This window comes from Myiozetetes cayanensis, unplaced genomic scaffold, assembly GCF_022539395.1.
Source record: "Myiozetetes cayanensis isolate MyiCay16 unplaced genomic scaffold, myiCay2020 scf28, whole genome shotgun sequence".
Classification (NCBI taxonomy): Eukaryota; Metazoa; Chordata; class Aves; order Passeriformes; family Tyrannidae; genus Myiozetetes; species Myiozetetes cayanensis.
This window is the reverse complement of record NW_026087499.1, coordinates 969,536-988,567: the sequence shown is the minus strand read 5'-3', so window position 1 is coordinate 988,567 and position 19,032 is coordinate 969,536. Positions and strand designations below refer to the sequence as shown.

The following is a 19,032-nucleotide window of genomic DNA, read 5'->3' as shown; positions in this document are numbered from 1 at the left end:
AGCGTCAGTGCTGCTTCTTGACTCTGGAAGCCGAAAGCAAACTCTTGTTTCACTCTGCCAAACAAAGTGAAATGTAATACTTGTCAGGCTCCAGAGTTAGGTTGGGAAAAGGTATTCAGATGCATGTCCACTGTGGACTGTTCTATTCTTACCATGTAAAAAAAAAAAAGCAGGTTTTATTTTCGCCAGCCGGGCTCCCAATAGGGAACATCCTCTGACCACGCAGTGACCTCACCAGGGACCTGTGGCAATAGTGCTGAACTTTTTACCTTGGGCATCTCCATAACTCATGGGGTGTCTGTCTCTGCCTCTGTGGGATCCTTTTGTCTGGACAGACGTGGTGACAAGGTGGCAGGTTCTTATTATGGAACGCACTTCTCACGAGGATGGAGTGAATGCTCAGCTGGTTCTTATGCAGCCTTTAATTCCAGTATCACAAATGAATTCCCCATCCCCACCTCCAGAATCTGCTCTAAATAGAGCAGGAGTTGTGTGAAATGGGGTAGAAGGAAACATGAGACTGGCACCTTTATATGTTCAACCCTTGGGTTTGTATTTAAACTTCATTCCTTTTATTTCAAGGGAGATTGCTGCAAAAAGTACAGGGCTTTGTAAAATGCCATGTCCCTAAATATTTTCCTGTACTGCAGGTATAAAACTGGACATTGATGATATTTGACAAGGGGGGAAGGACTGGCCTTCCACTTGTGTCTTTTGAATGCATTGTAGAGAAGCACTAGTGGGTTTATGAGGTGATAAATTTATTGAAGGATGGGCAGTAGGGTTTTACAGCTGGGGTAAAGGAGGTCAGAGCAGTAAGGTAAAGAGTTCAAGTCTAAACTTTATGGCTTGTGAAAAGACTACTGTGAGACAGCTTTTCACTCAGAAGAAAATGAAAAATAAAGAATGAGAAATCACTCTGGGCATTTTTTGTAGTGTCTTAAAATTGTTTGGAAGTGGCACTCTGGCATTTGGCTCCGGGGGTACAAAACCCTCCTGGGAGCAGATTCCCTTTCCCAGCCTCTCTAAATCATTCAGTTGTCGTATCCCTGAAGACACAATAGTTGAGATTTGACTTCAATTTATTCCTGTTCCTTCAGAGATAAGTTGGTGGCGAGAAGGTGACTGAAGACAAATGTAACTGTAGTGGGTGGCCTGATTTAAACTGGAGCAGAGGAAATTGGAGCTGGAGAGACCATCCTTTCAGTGGCTCCTTTGACTGCTGCATCACAGGTTCAGAATCAGGCACTAACAAGGACTAGAAAGAGAAACAAAAATCTGGAATGCAGAGGAAAAAAATCTGTAAAACCTGGAAAAGGCAGGGAAGGGAAGGGGATGGCAGTGAGAGGTGTAGGAAGATGTGCAGGAAGGAATCTCTGCTTAAAAACTGATGCAGAATTATCTCTGCTGTTAAGCTGCTGGGGGGGAAAAAAAAATCTCTTTTACATAACTATTCATGAACTGAAAGGCAGTGAGAAGTCTGAAGATGTAGAATAGCAGAGATTGTTGTATGGCTCATTTTTGACTTGGAACAAAAATAAGTATTTTCCCACTATATCTGGTATTTTTCAGTTTGTATTCCTGTTATTTTTGCTGGGACCACTAACACCACAAACCTGATTTCTTTGTTAGTGGTTGTCTGACAGGAACTAAGATTTCAGTATTATTAAAGGACCCAGATCCAGGTTCATTTTCTGTATCTGTGCTGTACCCCTGACAAGTTCTCTCCTTGTGTCATCTTTGCTTGCTGATATTTAGTTTAACTTGGACAAATACACACGAGCTCCTCATCCTGATAGTTTTAAATAATCAATTGTGAAACCAATACAAAAATAGGAAATTCACTTATTTCGTTGGCCTGAATGCAGACACTCGGAGCTGTGCAGGAAGCAGAGTTAGACCTGTGGGTGTGTTGTCCCCTGGTCCCAAATGCCTTTTTCCCAAACCCATGTCCCTGCAGTCTGTTTATTTTGCTTAGAGAGCAGCTCCTGTGTTCCCTCCCTCTGAATTTCCTAAGCTTCTCCACTGCATTTAATAAATTGAAACAACAGCTTGTTGTCATTGCTTTCATCATCATCATCATTGTCATTCTGGTTTTAACTTTGAGCTGAAGGATTTCGACTTCCTCTGGCAGGAAGCAAGGCCAGTGCCCCTTCCACATCCCATCTTTTGCAGTAGGAGTATTTCTCTCTCCTCCAAGAGTCACTTTGGCTGATGGTTCGAGAAGGCTGTGGAAGGAGCTGTGTGTGTGCACAGAGCTCCCAGCCAGGCTCCTCTGGACAGGCTGTTTTTCTGACCGTGGTGACAAGGGACCTCAGGGACTTCTCTCTTCAGTAGACTCTCTATTTAGTTTCTGTTTACTTAGAGGGAATAGCCTGAGGGGCTACTGGAGAGAAAACATCTGTGGGAGATAATCTATAGAGTTATCTATCTATCACTCTTGTCGACCCTGTCTCCCTTGAGAGCAAGCTGAGAGACTTGTAATAAAAAGGCATTGCTGAAGAGGCTTTAGGGACAAATAAAGAGACATGTTAAGGGCCAGCTGAAAAAGGATAGAAGACATTATTAAAGCTCAATAGCCATCTTATCAAAATCCAATAGGATAGGCATTTGGCAAAAGGCTTTAAATTTATTCTTTGACTTTCTGGAGAGCTTGAATTTATCCATTAACAAGAATGTGCTGCACAGGGAGTGGGAGATGCTATCGGCTTCAAAAGGGTTGGATTCAATCTGGTATTGTGCAAAACACAACAAAAACTGAAGACAAAACCAATTTTCCCCCCTACCTCGGCTGGCTTCATTCCTACATCGCAAAATGCTGGAAGCTGGGAGTATAGGGCTGATGAGGCTGTAAAGTAAAAGTAATTTATGCGGCACATTTATTCTGGACTCACAAATCACACGGATCTTTTTAAAAACAAAGTTACTGTTAGAAAACTGGGTGGGATGAGAAATTTTGGCCTCTTGGAAAGCACCAAGTAGTAAACAAAACAAAACAACAAAAAAACAACTCAGGTATGTGGAAAGCTTTTTAGTCCTAAAACAAAAGTAAAAGCCAGCGACTGTTTTGCTGCTGCAGATGCGAAGCGGGATGGGGCCATAAATCTCCCCGGGTTTCTTATTATATCCAAAACGCTACAGGTCACAGGAACCATCTGATACTTCAGGAACACATTGTTCGCGCGAGATGATTGATTGATAATTATGATAATTTGCCAAATGATTATTTGGGTATTATGAGCGCGGCTTGCCCCGCCGGATCGCTGTGAAGACATTTTCTATATCACGGGCCGTCAGAAATGGCCCCTGGCAAGGAGGGATGTGGAAAGGTCTGGCCGGGCTCTCCCGGCGGGATCTGTAGGACTGATGAATGATGACCCAGAGGAGTAAGAAATCAGGCTTCAATAAGCAGTCAGGAAGGTAGTTAGGGAAGAGCAAGGGAACTGTTAACTGTCTTTTGTGCAGCAATTACTGGCCAGGCCAGACCCCCTCAGGCCTGAGCTCCGGCTGTCAGCACGTTGTACACCCGCAGAGAGATCAAATTTGAGATTTTTAGCTTGGGCTCTGCAAAGTTCCTGGGTCTGCGGCACAAAGTGCACGTGCATTTCTGCAGCTAGCCTGGATTAGGAATATATTTATTATCCCTGCCTCGTCAAAGGGGTTTCCATATCTGTTAGTGAAGATTTTAAGCCCCGAATTTCAGTGGTATTTCTTCACCTTTCTGTGTGTTGAAGAATCAACCCCCCCAGTTTTGAAATGATTTTCATCCTCAGTGAGAACGTAGCAGAGCTGGGGGTTAATGATGCCCCACCACCCCATGTGATGGTGAACAACCCCCGTTAGTGGAGTTAAAGCCCCGTTTCGCCGTGGTCGCTGCCTCACAACTCCTATTTCAGAAAGAGCTTTCATTTGCTTGTTTTATAGGTTGTATCTTTATGAAATAAAGGTATATTTAGCAGCCACAAACAGAGGCAGCTTTGAGTTGATTTTTATAATCTTTTCCTGAATAGACTTGCGTCATTCCAATAAGCCCCGGACAAAAGAGTGGACAGTTGTCTGAGAGTCTTTTTTATAACATTTCTCTCTTTCTATTGTTAGAGAGCTGCTAATAAAAGAACCAGGAGTCCATTAATTCAGTGAATGAACATATAGTAAAGTCAGTTCCCTCTTGAGAACAATAATGTTGCGGTCAGCTTAGGTTTCCATGGAAACTAAGTACTTCTAAGAAGTTTGCATCCTTGATTTTGCTGAAATGAAGCATGTAAAGCAAAAAAAAAAAAAAAGGTGTAAGGCTGGCACGGCAAAGTCAGCACAGAAAGTGATGGTTAAATTATTTTGCAGGAATAACATTGTATGTTTAATTTCTGTGATACAGATGTTTGGGCTTGGTTGTTCAGTGTGTGTGTGTGTGCATGAGAAATGGTTCCACGAAGAGGACTCTGGGGGTTTGAACCCATAAATCAGGCCAAGTTAAGACGACTTGCAGTGGTTAAGTTTGCTCTCTCTGTATCTCCAGTGGGTCAGCTCCAGCCACGCACATCTTGAGGAGGTGTCACAGCGTGTCTGGGCCCAGGGCTCTGCCCCAGTGCTTCCAGAAGTGCAGGCAATTAAATGGTTAACAGCAATTAACATGTTCTCTGTGGCGAGTTAATGCAGAGTTTGGGTATGGTGTGAACACCTCATGCAATCTTGAATAAGACCTTTTTGTGAAGTAAGTTGGTTCTTTTGAAGTAAGTCAGTCCCTCCAGTGACTCGAGTTGTTCTTCAGCACTGATGTATAACCTACTGTCTTATTTTCCTGAATTGCTGTAGCTGAGGGAAGTGTCCAAACTGCTGAGCTGTTTATGCACGTTGTTCCCAGTGACACATCTCTGCTGAGCAGCATCTCCTCAGATAAAAGTGTCTGTTAACTCCAGGCACGGAGTTATGGGAGGTCACCTTGTCCTCGTAACACACCTCAAACACAAACACGCAGACTGCGTGGTGGCCTCGCGTTAAGAACCAAACCAGCTCCAATTTTTTGGAGGTGAGGAGGCAGGAGGCTGCTTCCCTGGAAAACAAACCCACCCAGACCCTGGTTCCACTCGGGATCTGCTGTGTATCTCATGAGCAGTGGAGGCAAGGCCAGGTCTGGTGCTCAACCAGGGATCTGCTCAAGGGGGAATCACCAAACCCCCTCCACTGGGGATTTAGAATTCCTGGAAGTGTCCAAGGCCAGGTTGGACGGGGCTTGGATCAACCTGGGCCTGTGGAAGGTGTCCCTGCCCATGGCAGGGGGTGGCACTGGATGGGCTTTAAGGTCTCTTCCCACCCAAACCATTCTGTGATCAGGGCATAATGCAGACTCATTAGGACATTGTGGCTGAGCAATCAGTTATGCTAATGATGCATGCAAATTTGAGATTTATAAACTTTTTTAAAACTAAGAACTTCCCAAATAGTGGGACAGCCTGCATGTCCTGGTGAGGGAACTGCCTTTGCTTGGTGCTTGTGAAGATGCTTACAAACACACATTTATGTTTGTACACAAATTAACGGTTTTAACACACATTTAAGGGTTTTAACTCTTCTCCCAGAACTGCCTTCTCTCTCTGTGTCTCTGTTACAAACCCCACGTAAAGAAAACACTCGAGGTTTGCTGGTGTTTCTTCTCTGGGATCAGGATGTGTTTTTAATTGTTTGCATACCTTCGAGCCCAGACTTCTCCCTGCTAACCAGACCCTGCACACTGAAAGGCTGGCATTTACAGCCTGCCTGGAAGACGATTCCTAGTGAAATAATATTCTGGATGATTAGGAGGCATTACAGCCCCGACTCAGTTTAAAAATGCCAGAATGCCCCAGAGATCCCCATGAATCTGCTGCCAGCCGGCCCCTGTCAGAGCTGAAGGCAGCACTGTCTGGAGCCCAAAATCAACCTCAGGAAGGTCATGTGAAAGAAAATCCTCAGTCATCAGGAAGCCCTTGGCCTCGTGGCCTTTCTGACATTTTCTGACAAACCTTAAATCACCAGAGTAGACAAAACATCACAAATTTTGGAATGATAGCCTCTGGGATTTCAGGGCTGTGTGGTAACTCCGAAGGTAACACAGCCCCTCCCCTCAGCTCTGCGATTCCCCCCTGGATGCAGAGGAGGGCCCAGGAGGTGTTCCTGGAGTTAGCTCTGGATACAGAACCACGCTGGGATGGGCTGGGAGCTGACACAGCAGCAGAGGAGGGAGATGCTCTGGGTTATTTCCATGGAACAGGGAATACCCCTCAGTGTGAGGACACATCGCTCCCAGGGCAGGGTCTGTTCCGGAGGGGAATCTGGAATCAGGATTTATTTGCAGTTCCATGCATTAGAGAAGCCAGGTGGTTCTGTTGGTGCAGTCTGTGATCCTGAGGGATGTGCAGGGTTGGGTTAACCCCACTGTGCAGCTGCTGAAGAGAATATGGATCAGGCAGGAGCCTGCTGGAGCTCACTGGATAAACGGGAGAACCTGGACAGCAAGTGGGGAGGGAGGAAGGAGGGATGTGGGGGGGAGAATAGCCACGAGAATGACTTGGAATTGGCTCCAACACTTGCGGTGCTGCTCTAAAAAGGCAAAAAGTAAAGCCAAAACATAGGGAACTGGATGCCAGTGAGCTATAATTAAATATATCTCATAGCAAACCCAAATAATGCTTTTATTTTATTATATCAAGGGGTTACAAAGCAGTGAGGGTGTGACTGTTGTCCCATGTGCAGTGAATTTTGATGATGGGGTTTCAGATTAGATGAGATTTTTATGAGATGATAAAATACGTGTTCTGAAAAAAAACTCGAAGTAAATTTAGTTTTCATAGGGCAGTTTTGGGAGAAAAAAAATTACTAGAAGTCAACTCTTCTGTGATGTTCCGTGGTGTCTTCTGCCTTTACCCATGGAAAGTTCAGCATGCAATAGCAACACTTTGTAAACATGTGTATAAATATATAAAAAAATAAATATATAACAACAGTAGTAGCAGAAGGAGTCTAAATTAAGTGCTTAAATCCCTTCTTGGCTACCCAAGTGATGAATATTTTTTATTACTTTTTTCCTCTCCTTATTTTAGACTGCAATACAGAATATAGAAAAGAAATACCAAAAGCTGTGGAATAGATTATAAACTGGTTTATAAAGTTTGGAGGAAGTTTTCTTCTTGTTTCTATTGAGGCTTGATGGGCCCTGTAAGTAACTGAAATTAAGAAATCTTCTGTCATATCAAGGCATCTTCTAATCTCCCGGAGTTAGCTGATTATTTTAGGGATTTGTTGACATGAATGTTGGCCCTGGAGAAAGGAGCTGAGTTTGCTACCCGGCATTTTTCCAGCTCGTTAATAATTACTGTACAGATAGTTCTGCATCTCTGCTGTCAGAACATTTTAGACCCTGGTTTGTGCAGTAATTCCTTCTGTTCCAGGAGAATAAATCACAAGTCCTAAAGGAATTGCTTTTCCTAATTTCCACTGGAATTTCAGGCTTACCTCACCCAGAAGGTTGGTTCTTCCTTTCGTGGAGTCTGGTGGAAACTCTGGAAATGTGCATCAATGCTGGTGCCTCCAGGCAGTTTTTATGGTAGTGCGAAATTCTTCTTTCCTTAAGAATTCAATTTAAAAGTTAATCAGGAGTAATTTTCACTTTCCTCATATTTACCCTTCCAATTACATACACTTGTAGGTAAACCCAGGAAAGTCTTGACTTCCATTGTTCATCTCTTCTCTTAATACCTGGTTCACTTTTTTTTCTGTAGTTCTGCCCAGAAGTAACCTGGGCCTTCCTCCTGGTTATCTTGGCAAATCCAGGCAGTCTCTTACTCAGCTCCTGCTGCCCTGAAATGGAGATTAATCATTTTCTTGGTCACAGGAATCTTAAAAAAAAAAGGTGAATCCTGAAAAACTCATGGCAAGAGCTCAGCTGTGCTGAGGCCCAGGTTGCCATGTAAATGCACACACTCAGGAAAACACTGTCAGTCGGGAGACACTCAGCCCTGTCTGGAGCTGGGATGGTCGGTGCACTGACATCATTCCTTTTCTTTTAGCTCATCTGGGGGTGGGGGTTTCCTTTTCACCTGGATTCCTGGCAGGTCTGGAGCAGCCCTGGGGGTTCTTTTGCCCGGTTTCCTGCGATCCCGAGCAGTGAGGATGGACAGTCTCTCCTGAGTAGGTTGTGCTCTCCCTAAGTAAGATAATTTCTTTCAGGCTCTTTGTCTTCTGATGACTAGAACATGTCTTCAGAGTTCCAACGTAAATTTATTCCTGGCAGTTTACATTTGCCGGCCCTTTTGCCAATAAAAACTTCTAATTTGAATGGTATCCCATCTTCCATTCCAGGTCTGATGTTCACCATATGCTTATTTGCTCTTTGCTGTGAGAGGATTTCCTGCAGCCCCCGGCACATCTCTGCTAAAAACGGGCACAAACTGGGCACCCCTGGGGTAGGAAATGTGTGGAGGGGTGTGAGATCATGCTCTTTTTCCCAAGGTGTTGCTACACTGGAGGTGTCTGACCAGTGGCATCCAACAAAACCCATCCTCATCCAGGGGCCTGGATGACTTTAGCTGAAACACTTCACTTTGTGCCCAGCAGCTGTTGACACAAATCCAGGGTCCATTTTGCTTTTTAAAGTTGTTTGGATCCATGGAAAGAGGTCATGATGTGGGAATTTTAATTATTAATATCGAGATAGCGAGATTTTTTTAAGGAGATGGCTTGAAATGGTCCTTTTTGCTGCATGATAGGAAGTCTGGCAAACAAGGCACCGACGAATGTCAGAGCTCGCAGCTCTGTTTGGTTTGGAAACTCGCTGCGAAGTTTGGATGCATCTCTGAAATTCATCAGAACCCCTTTGGTCTGAAAAACATCGATGAAAACCTTGCACATGACTGTTGGGTTTTTTTTTTGGGGGGGGTGGGGGGAGGTCTGCATAAATTTCTTCTAATTCCTCAAACTAACTGGGCTGGAAATACCAGAGAAATAGGTTTCCTTGTTGCATTTTCTCTGTTCTGTTTGCAGTGCCAGGGAAAGCTTGGAAGTATTAGAAGTTTATGCACAGAAGTGATTAGAAAAGAAACTAATGGAGTTTTTCTTTTTCTCTGAAAGTTCAGAAATCCTTTAGAGCTGGACAAGGCTTTGAGTGTGTTTTCCTTCTTGCAGAAGTTTGGTGGAATTAAAAAGAAAAGACTTTTTGTTTTAGGATACCTAAGTGGATTGGTTCTTCACGAAGCAGAACCCCAAACGTCACCATGACTGGCATAATGAGCAGATCTGGGGTTTTTAAGAAGGAGAATATATTTTCCAGATACATTTCTCAGCTATGTGGTTAAATTAATATTCAGTGTCACTCAGAAAACGTGCTGGACTCTCTTTGGGTAGGACAGAAGTTCTGTTGGTCTCACTGCCTGTGTGCTCCTGTTCTCCCAGTCTCATGCTTTTTGAACTCTTTTTCTATGATGCTTAAAGATGTCAAACACTGCATTATAACAGCCATGTGTTTGCTAAGTCTCTCTCCCATCTGAGGACAACCAAACCTCTCTCTGCATTTACACAGCCCCGATTTACCTTTGTAGTGGTCCTTCACCCTCCAGTTTGTTTTCACTCACACAGAACAGTTCACCTGCATTTTCTGTGCTTGCACAGAGCTCCCTCCCCCTTTGTGCTAACACAGCGCACCAAATATTTTTTTGGTTTTTTCTTTAAATATCCACCTCAATGAATAACCATTGCCTTTTTTTTAAAAAAAAAAAAAAAAAAAAGGCAATGGTTATTCATTGAGGTGGATATTTAAAGAAAAAAAAAATATATATATAAAAAAAAGGCATCTATTAAAAAAGACATCATCTGTGCCATGCATCCATCAGAATAAGACGAGAAGGAACCAGCCTTGCAGCAGGAAAGGTTTGGGCTGGATGGCCAGAAAAATGAGATAGCAGAAGAGCCGAGCACCTGAGCGGAGTGCGCGGGGAGGAGGTGGAATACCTGCCACGCTCTGCAGAGCTTCAGACGGATCCCTGCCAGGCTGGGCTGGGTACCCCAGGGAGCGCAGGGCAGAGCCCGCCGGGTTTATCGCGGCGATCGCAGCGCAGCGAGCGCGGCTGCCCCGCTTTGTGCCCCGCTTTGTGCTCGCCCGGGGGCAGCGGGGCCCACGCGGGGCTTTTCTGCTCGCTTTGGGCTCTTTTCGCTTTTCTTTAGCGCTGCCTGGCAAGTGTCGCGCTCTTTGTGTTCAGCGTTCCTTATCAGCCAAACATTTTTTTTTTTTTCCCTCTCTCCATTTTCAAGTGGATTTGGTGCTCAGGAGAGCTGGCAGGTTAAGAGGAAGCTGATCTGAAAGGGCTGAAAGTTACCTCCTAAAATCCCAGTGTGGCTGAGTTTCCCAGGGTGGAAACTAGTTGATCCAGGTTCTAAAGCGTGTATTTATAGACACCTGGATAACAGAAATCCACAGGAAAATAAAATAAAAGAAATAGGGGAAAAAATTTACAAAAGCTCTAATATTTGCAACTGTAAACCAGAGTCCTGAATTAATACACGAAGGAAAACCAGGGATGATAGAACAGGGAATAACAGCTGCAGGAAGGGATAGCAAATGAATGCTGTAATGCTTTCTGCTTTTATAAAGAAGATTTAAGGTGTCAATGTATTTTTCTGTTCCAACATGGCAGTTCTTTGTCCTTGGGGCTGACATTGCTGAGTTTCTATGTATCGTGGCAATGGGTGGAAACATCCTTTAACTGCCAGACAGCACTTACAGATAAGCCGCCAATTAATAATGTTGATTTGAAAAGCCCAGGAATAGGTGAGAAAGCAAAGTCCTTTGGTAAGTCATATTTGCACAGTATTAAGAGTCCCCTTTTACCTGGTCTAGTAAACACAGTATTAGGAACTCTGTGCTATTGAAAAGCTGAGAGACTCTAATGATACGTGGAACTGATAATTGCCACTCCTCGGTATTCAGCACCCACTTATCGTGCCTTTTGTACATACATACCTTTGCAGCAGGCAGCCCCTGCCAGATGTGTTTCTCTTTCCTAAATACCGAGGGGGGATTTATTTTCCTGATACCTCGACCTGTTTTATCAAAGAAGTGAATGCCGGGGAGGAATCAGCATTTCCCTCAAAGCTGGTGGCCCTCAAATTGTAGACTTTCCGTTCGGTCTGGGTGTGCAAACAACCCCTCTGTGTTTGCTCAGCTGATGCCACAGTCGTCCCTCACCACATCGGTGCGCTCGCAGGGCAAGGCCAATACAGGTCCTGAGGGAAACAAAAAGTGATTAAATCTATGAGCAAATGCAAGAGCAGTTCACTGAGGGAATCATAACTAACTCCCAACAGCCACCACGTGCCTTTGGTGAGAATCCACTCGGCCTCAGGTGGCTGAAGTCCTAAAGGTGTAGGGTGGGGACACACAGAACTGGTCACAGTCATGAGGGAGGCTTGAGCAGAACAGTTGTCGTCAGCTGGCCATGGAATGTGCTCGATCATCTCTATCTCTGTATGTTCCTGTGCTCTTAAAAAGGCATAGAAATGGAATTAATTAGAAGTAGATGAAGCTGTTTGATTAAAGGGCTTATTTGTTGCCTAGACGTATGTGGAGGTATAGAAATGCAATTAGTCAGAGAGTGCCATTAGCAGTGTCAGAGACCAGAAGTAATAGAGCTTAACCCTCCCGGGAGCTGCTCTGGGAGCCTGTCTGGGGGATTGATCCCGTGGTGCAGGACACCAGAACAACTGTTTCTGCCTCTTAACTCTTTCTGAGGAGTGATTCCCAGCGAGAGCCATCCTGCTCAAACACGCACAGTGCCAGCTCTTTGCTCCCTGCAATTGTCAGCGTTGAAAACAAGGAGTTTGTCAAAGACTTGCTTTAAAATATGCAAAATACATCAATTTGTCAGCTTTCAAAAATCATTTACGAGCACGGCTGTGAGTATCACACAGGGAAATTGTGAACCTGCTTCCGTGTCCCTTTGTGTATCAGTGACCTGGATGTTTCTGGGGTGAGGGTGATGATCACACCCACAGGATTAAACAGGAGCCTTTCGGAAGCAACACCTTTGGTGCTGCCCTTCAGCAGGTTCCCTTTATCAGCTGCTGCCTAAGTTCACCTCGATGGCATTAGAGCTTATCTGCCTGCTGGCCAGGGTGGACTTTGAATGCCTCTGTCAGCTCCTGTGATGGAGCCCTGGTGCTGTTGCTCTTCTCGACCTGCCGAGCACGAGGAGGGGACAGAACGCTGGCTGAGCGTAACCAGTCCTGCTTGGGTGACCTTTGAGGTCTCAGTTCTCCTGCCCAACACGTTTGTGGTGCTGCTCTCTAAGGGAAGCACTGCTGACTTGAGTGCTGGAGTGTGAGTACTCAGCCCCGCGCTCACCACTGCCAGCTCACTAATATGTCGTGATTGTCCTCACTCGTGATATTCAGACACCTTCTGGGCAGAAATGTCCAGGTTTGTGATGCCCATCAGGTGAGGAAATGTTCACCAGCGTCAACCAACATTGGAGCAAACCCATCCTTAACCACAGAAACGTCTGTGACTCATCTGTCCTTTCCCTTGAGAAAGTGCCGCACTTCAGATGAAAAGAAATGCACTTCATATTTCAGCTGATAATGAGAACTTAATAAAATCGGGATTTTGTGCAATGCAGGACCTCTGACATCTTAATCTTTATTAAAGAGACTTAAACTACCAGGAACTGCTGGTGCTGACTGGCACAGCCAGACTCGAGAAACACCAGGAGAGACTGGTCAAATGAACTGTTAAACAACTCTTCCTAATCCATCAGGAAGAAACAATAAGTGCTGGAAACATCTATTTACCATGCATCAATCACGCTTACCTAAGCAATTTCTAAGTAATTATACTTCTGTTATATAGTTCCTGGGATGACTAGTCTGAATGAGACATTTGCTTTATTAAAACAAAAAAAAAATTCACTGGACATATCAAATGGTGTTTCATACTCTGTCACAGTAGTAATTTTTCTGGACATAACCTCTACTAATTGTTGTGCTAAAATCCTATCTGGAATTCAAATAGCTACTTTTCCCTTTTAAAAACTTGACAAAAGGAAGGGTTTAAAATTCTTTAAGTGGTAGAGATTTTGTCTGTTGAGTTTTGCGAAGTCAGTAAAAGAGGTATTTGGACCAGCTTGGCAAGATGTGACCTATGGGAAGGGGATATTGGGCAGGGGGAAAATAATCATTGATCTTCTCTGCTTAGTGAAAGCTTAGTGCCTTTTTTTCTTTCTTTCTTTCTTTTTCTGCTTGCTTTCACCCAGAGACATCCCTGTAGGTGCTGCTGTAAGAGGCACTGATGGTCTCCAGGACAGCCCGAGCTGTGCCCATCCATCTTGTTCCTATACTGAAGGTTTAAGGTTTTGCTTGTGTTTTTCCTGACCAGTAGAACATCCCAGACTAGTAGATCAGTTAATGGAGAGCAATTTGTATCTCCAGTTTATGCAGCTATACAAATGCTTGTGTCCCATTGACCTTTGAGGTTTGAACATCGTGGAGTTACAGAAACAAATATATATATATATTTATGTGTATGTTTTACAGACCCATCATTGTGTGGGGCTTTGAAATGTCGTTTTCTAATCCACTCAGAGGAAGGGGAGGGATGGAGTCTTTGTCAGTATCCAAGCAATTAGGATAATTAAAAAAGAAAGCTTATTGGGTAAACATGCTCTTAGATTGTGACCTCTTAATTAATGGACTACAGGGAGAAATTACAGCGGTGGCAAGATAATTAACACATGCATTTAAAAAGAACTGTTAGACAAGGGTATTATAGGATAGTAAGACACAGATTTGAATCACCGAAGGACTATGGAGGTGAACAAACAGGGTTGAACAAGACAAGATTTGCATGTGTGAGTGCCCCAGCACACAAGGGGAGCAGATTAGGATAACTTTGTTATCACACGAGGGCGGCTCCTTCAGCGGGACGTTCCCTTAGTGAAGTGTTTTAAGTCCAGGCTGATTTTTTGTGCAGTCTCCCAGGAGCAGAGTTCTACCATGGAATGTGTTGCCATCACTAACAATTCTGAATATTGCTCGAGGAGTGTTGGAAGCCTTCCTGCTCTCCTTGGTAGGGACCTGTCGGCACCAGGGAGCTGCTGGCATGTTGTGTGGCATCTTGCAGGTGTCTGCCTGGTTTTGTGGCTCCCACTAATTTTAACAGTCCCAGTCAGTATTTTGTAAACCGTATCAGTCTTTAAAAAAAAAAAAAAAAAAAAAAAGGTAAAAGTTTAGGAACCAGATTGTTTCACTTCTCAGGAGAAACACCAAAGTGTGACTTGTAGTGTTTGGGTTGTTGTGCTGTTGGGTCCCAGCAGAAGGTAAAAGTCACTCATCACCCACAGGTCACCAGGAATGGTCAGCACTAATTTAATAATGTAGGTTTTAGGAGATGCTCCTCACTGCAGGTGCCTCGCAGGTGAGGGGCTGATCTTTCTCACCCCCTTCAGACATTGTCCATTTTTTTGAAAAGAAGGGCACGACTGCACGTGAAGCTCAGATGTGTGTGATCACCAAACCTACCTCTAGAACACGCCTTTTCCCCCTTCAGAGTGAGAGCTCCTGGCCTGGCTGTCAGGATTTCACATCTCCACAGTGCAGGGAAGCAAAGCTCATGTATAAAACCTACAGAGGTGTCGTGGCAGCTCATGGAATTGTCCATGGGTCAAAGCTTGCCCAACCTGCAAACAGGGGCTGAGCTTCAGATGGGCTGTGGAGGTGCTTTGTGTTGAACAGATCTCACGGGGTAGGTGACAAATCAGTCTTTTGTGCTCTCTGATCGTTAAATCCCAGAAACTCTTATTTATCAAAGGAACAAACGGCAGAAAAGTCAAAACCTAAAATGATTTGTGTTAAGGGATCAAACCTCATGCTCTAAATGTACACAGGAGCCAAAGCTCAGTGATTAGGTACAGTTTAGGAACATGTGATTTGCATAAGTCCCCACTCCCCACAGCATCCCAGGGAACAAAGAGATGCTCTGCCAAGCCAACATTTCCCGGATCCCACCGTGCACTTACCCAAATCCCACCCACTTCTGGGTAAGTCTCAGTGTTGCTGCTTTTGTCTGAATATAAATGTCCCTGTTCAGTGCAGTGTTCATCCTACCTGGAACATTAAAGATGCATGTAGACTAAAAAAAAATTTTAAAAAAAGCATTATGAATGTTTGATTAGTGACTTGGGCCCCAAATTTTTAACTAATTGAGTACATTAAATAGTATGTCTCTGAAAGACTAATACAAGACACTTTTCAAAGCTTCTTTAATAAAAATTCTATTTGGGATTTGACCATAATGGCTATCCTTGCTTGCCAAAACATGACTTCTTAGCAGGTGACTTTCATCAAGTACATCTGAAATAGTACCTAAATGAATTAGCAATAAAATGGACTTAGGCCGAGCAGTAGGAGCCTCCATTAATCTTGGGTTAATCACTAAAGAGATGCCATTCACTTTTCTTAAGAAGTCACATTTTTCTCCCCTTGCTGGCGACCAGATTTCATAAAGTAACATATTTCTAATGAAAGGGCTCTGCTTGAATTAAAACCCTGAAGGTTTATGCAGATTTTAGTTTTGATTACTGCTGGCATGGGCTCTTAGCAGACTCCGGAAGGTAGGGCCGCAGTGAAAGAGTCCCAGCATGCAGTTCATAATATTCTTTGAAATAAAATAGTGCACTTGTACTTAGTGGCTTTAATCAGCTCTGACTTTTGATAGTCAAACAATAGCTAATTACAGTAACACCTGCCTTCTAAGTCATGTCATGTAGGTTATTGCCAACAAGAGACCTTGTATCTTAGCTGCGTGATTATTATAGAGTCTAAAACCTATCTGTTAAAAAAAGAGGGGGGAGAAGAACGGAGTTTGGTGGCCATTATCGCTCTTCTTATTGTCTGATGCATTTCTGGCTTTTCTGTTGGCAGTTTTCTGTGTTTGAAAGGCAAAGAGTTGGTGTTTATGGCTGGATTAGAGACGGGAGTTTCAGGGAAAAGGACACGATTTGCAGCTCTGACTTTCCCGTGCAGTGAGGGGAGATAATGCTGGATGTGTGCAGCTCCCAGCCTATCTGAATGTGTCTCAATTTTCAATGTAGCACAAAATTTAAAATATGTTGTGAGTTGGTTGTATCATCTGATCTCTGGCGTGCGGCCACGGAGTAGAATTTTATTTCGCCATCATTAAATGCAGTGGTTGGGGGAGGGAACAAAGGGCCATTTATTTCAACCTTCATCAATTTTGGAAGGGTTTCATAAAACAAAATACCCCGCTAAGGACCCGATTTTGAAATGGCCGACGATGGTTCTGGAAAGAAATGCACACTTTTGCCCCCTCAGAGCTGCCTTTCCTGGGAAGCACCGAGTCAGATGAGCTTCCCTGTCCTTTCCTGCTGCTGCGGAAGCCATAAATTATTGTCTCATTGAACACTCTTTTCTCATTAATTTTGCCAGCAAATAAGGCTTCGTTTTCACAAACTCAGTCAAGTGAATGATCTCAGACGTTTGCCAGAGGCTCGACAGCCGCTGGAACAGCTCTCCAAGAGCCACAGCTCTGTGTGCTGATCCTGGAGGGACGCTCCCTGCTCCAGACCCGAAAGGATAACGGGACGGATTCGACACCCAGTTCTGCCAGATTTGGGCTCAGAACTGTGTGAGCAGCGAAGCAGAAAGGGCTTTCATAATCTGAGCACCCAGAGTCTGTTTCTCTGGGCATGCTTTAGAAAAGCCACTGCATCACAGTCGGGTTATGCAGGTGGAGGATTCCACCACTTTGAAGGCAAATAGATGAAGTTCTGGGAGAAATGTCATTCTCAGCTCTGCTCTGACAGACAATAGAATCCCTCAAAATATTTTGGGATTTTGACAAGATGTGTTGTATCTGGAATCTGGCATTACCTGTGCTGTGACTCATCATATCCAAGCACTGAGGATGGGTGTAGGAGGTTTAAATTTCTCTTTGTAATCAGACAATGTTTAAAAAAACATTCTTTCTGGATTATACAAGGAGTTTACAAGGGAATGTATTCAGGGTTACCTCAATGAGCAGGGAATACGAGCACATGTTAAAAGGATGTGTTGTTAACTCAGCTTCCCAAAGCTGCTTCTAAGTTCAGCCTTTAATGGGCTGGGTTTTCCCTCTAAGTTATTCTTTCTCACTCCATCATTTGTCACGTTAACCTCAAACTGTGTAGCAAGAAATCTTCTTTATATCAGTTACCATGTTTGCCATATCTGATCAGTTTGATTGATCATTGCCTCAGCCACAGGTTGGTAATAAGCTGTTTTGAGAGAGACACACATTTCCCATAGGACAAAATTGGCATGACAGCATTATAAACTGGCCATTTATCAACCTGCTCCCAGGTGGTCACTGTCTGAGCACGGCTCGGCAGGCTGGGCTCCACGGGGGGATGGACTCGGGGCCAGTGGGCACCGTGGAGCAGCTAATGCAGGAGACAGTAACAAATGACACGGCGCTGGAATCAGAATTGTTAGTGCAGATGTCACGCCTAAAGTCGGCCAACTTCCCTTCCCGAGCTCTGCCGCGGCTGGATGGCCCTGCTGCAAATGGCAGCGGGTCAGAGCTGCCACCAGGGAGAGAACTGAACCCCAGGGATGCCCAGGACCTTTCCTGTGCCACCAGGGAGAGAACTGAACCCCAGGGATGCCCAGGGCCTTTCCTGTGCCAGCAGGGAGAGAACTGAACCCCAGGGATGCCCAGGACCTTTCCTGTGCCACCAGGGAGAGAACTGAACCCCAGGGATGCCCAGGGCCTTTCCTGTGCCAGCAGGGAGAGAACTGAACCCCAGGGATGCCCAGGGCCTCTCCTGTGCCAGCAGGGAGAGAACTGAACCCCAGGGATGCCCAGGGCCTTTCCTGTGCCAGCAGGGCATGGTGCTCGATGCTGCCCAGAATTGTGACCGGAGCAGACCCCTCTTGGTTCCAGCTTCGTGTTCCCGGGATTTTACGGGCTGTGTTTGGGGGGGATGGAGCAGCTCTGCTATGGGGAAGAGCTGGGAGAATTGGGATGGTCCAGCTGGAGGAGAGAAGCCTTCAGGGTGACCTAACTGAGGCCTTCCAGTACCTGAAGGGAGCCTGGAGGGACAGGACAAGGGGGAATGGCTTCCCACTGCCAGAGGGCAGAGTTAGATGGAATATTGGGAAGGAATCCTTCCCTGGGAGGGTGGGCAGGCCCTGGCACAGGTTACCCAGAGAAGCTGTGGCTGCCCCATCCTTGAAAGTGTCCAAGGCCAGGTTGGATGGGGCTTGGAGCAGCCTGGGCTGGTGGAAGGTGTCCCTGCCCGTGGCAGGGGGTGGCACTGGATGGGCTTTAAGGTCCCTTCCCACCCAAACCATTCTGGGATTCTATGAAATTCATCTTCTGAAGAATTGAATAAGGTGTTACAAACTTTTCTCTGTTTAGCTTCCTCTGTGTGTTGTGTTTTTTCCCCCTCAGAATTTTGGTAAAGTGACTTTTATTTTACAGCTTAAACGCGAAGTTATTCCCAGACTGCACAAACTGCAATTTTTAATCTTAACGATAGATTTAGTGACCACTGAAGTGTAAAATAAACTACTGTGGCCTAATCAATCAAATCTGCATAGTTGAGAGAAAGCACCTGTATGAGGCTTTTATATCAGAATGTCTGTAATGGTAATAGATGTTTATTAGCAACCATAAAGCTGTTTGAATTTAATATCTCTCTAAATAACACCAACAGCATTAAAACAAATCTCTAAAGCAAATGCAACTGCGCCATAAACAGCCCACAATGTAGGGTTTAAAAGCCATTACAAGAATCCTGTGAGATTCATGGGTTGTTCTGTGGCTTTGGACACTCAACTGAGAGGGGAAAAAAAACCCACCGCAGGTATGGGAAGGAGCCCCTGGAATAAAGCATTGCCCAGGTATTTGTGAAGTGATAGATTTCGTATTTTTGCACAGAATTCGTGCAGCTGGTTTGTTAAGTGGAACAGACAGTGGAGGTTTCCACCAAGGCAGTGCTCACATCTGAAATG

General features: G+C 44.7%; 1 protein-coding gene across 5 annotated transcripts in view; it reads left to right on the top strand.

Moving 5' to 3' along the window:
• Nucleotides 1–19,032, top strand: part of PRDM16 (PR/SET domain 16) — a 241,775-nt gene that overhangs the window by 125,393 nt on the left and 97,350 nt on the right. The window lies entirely within an intron of this gene.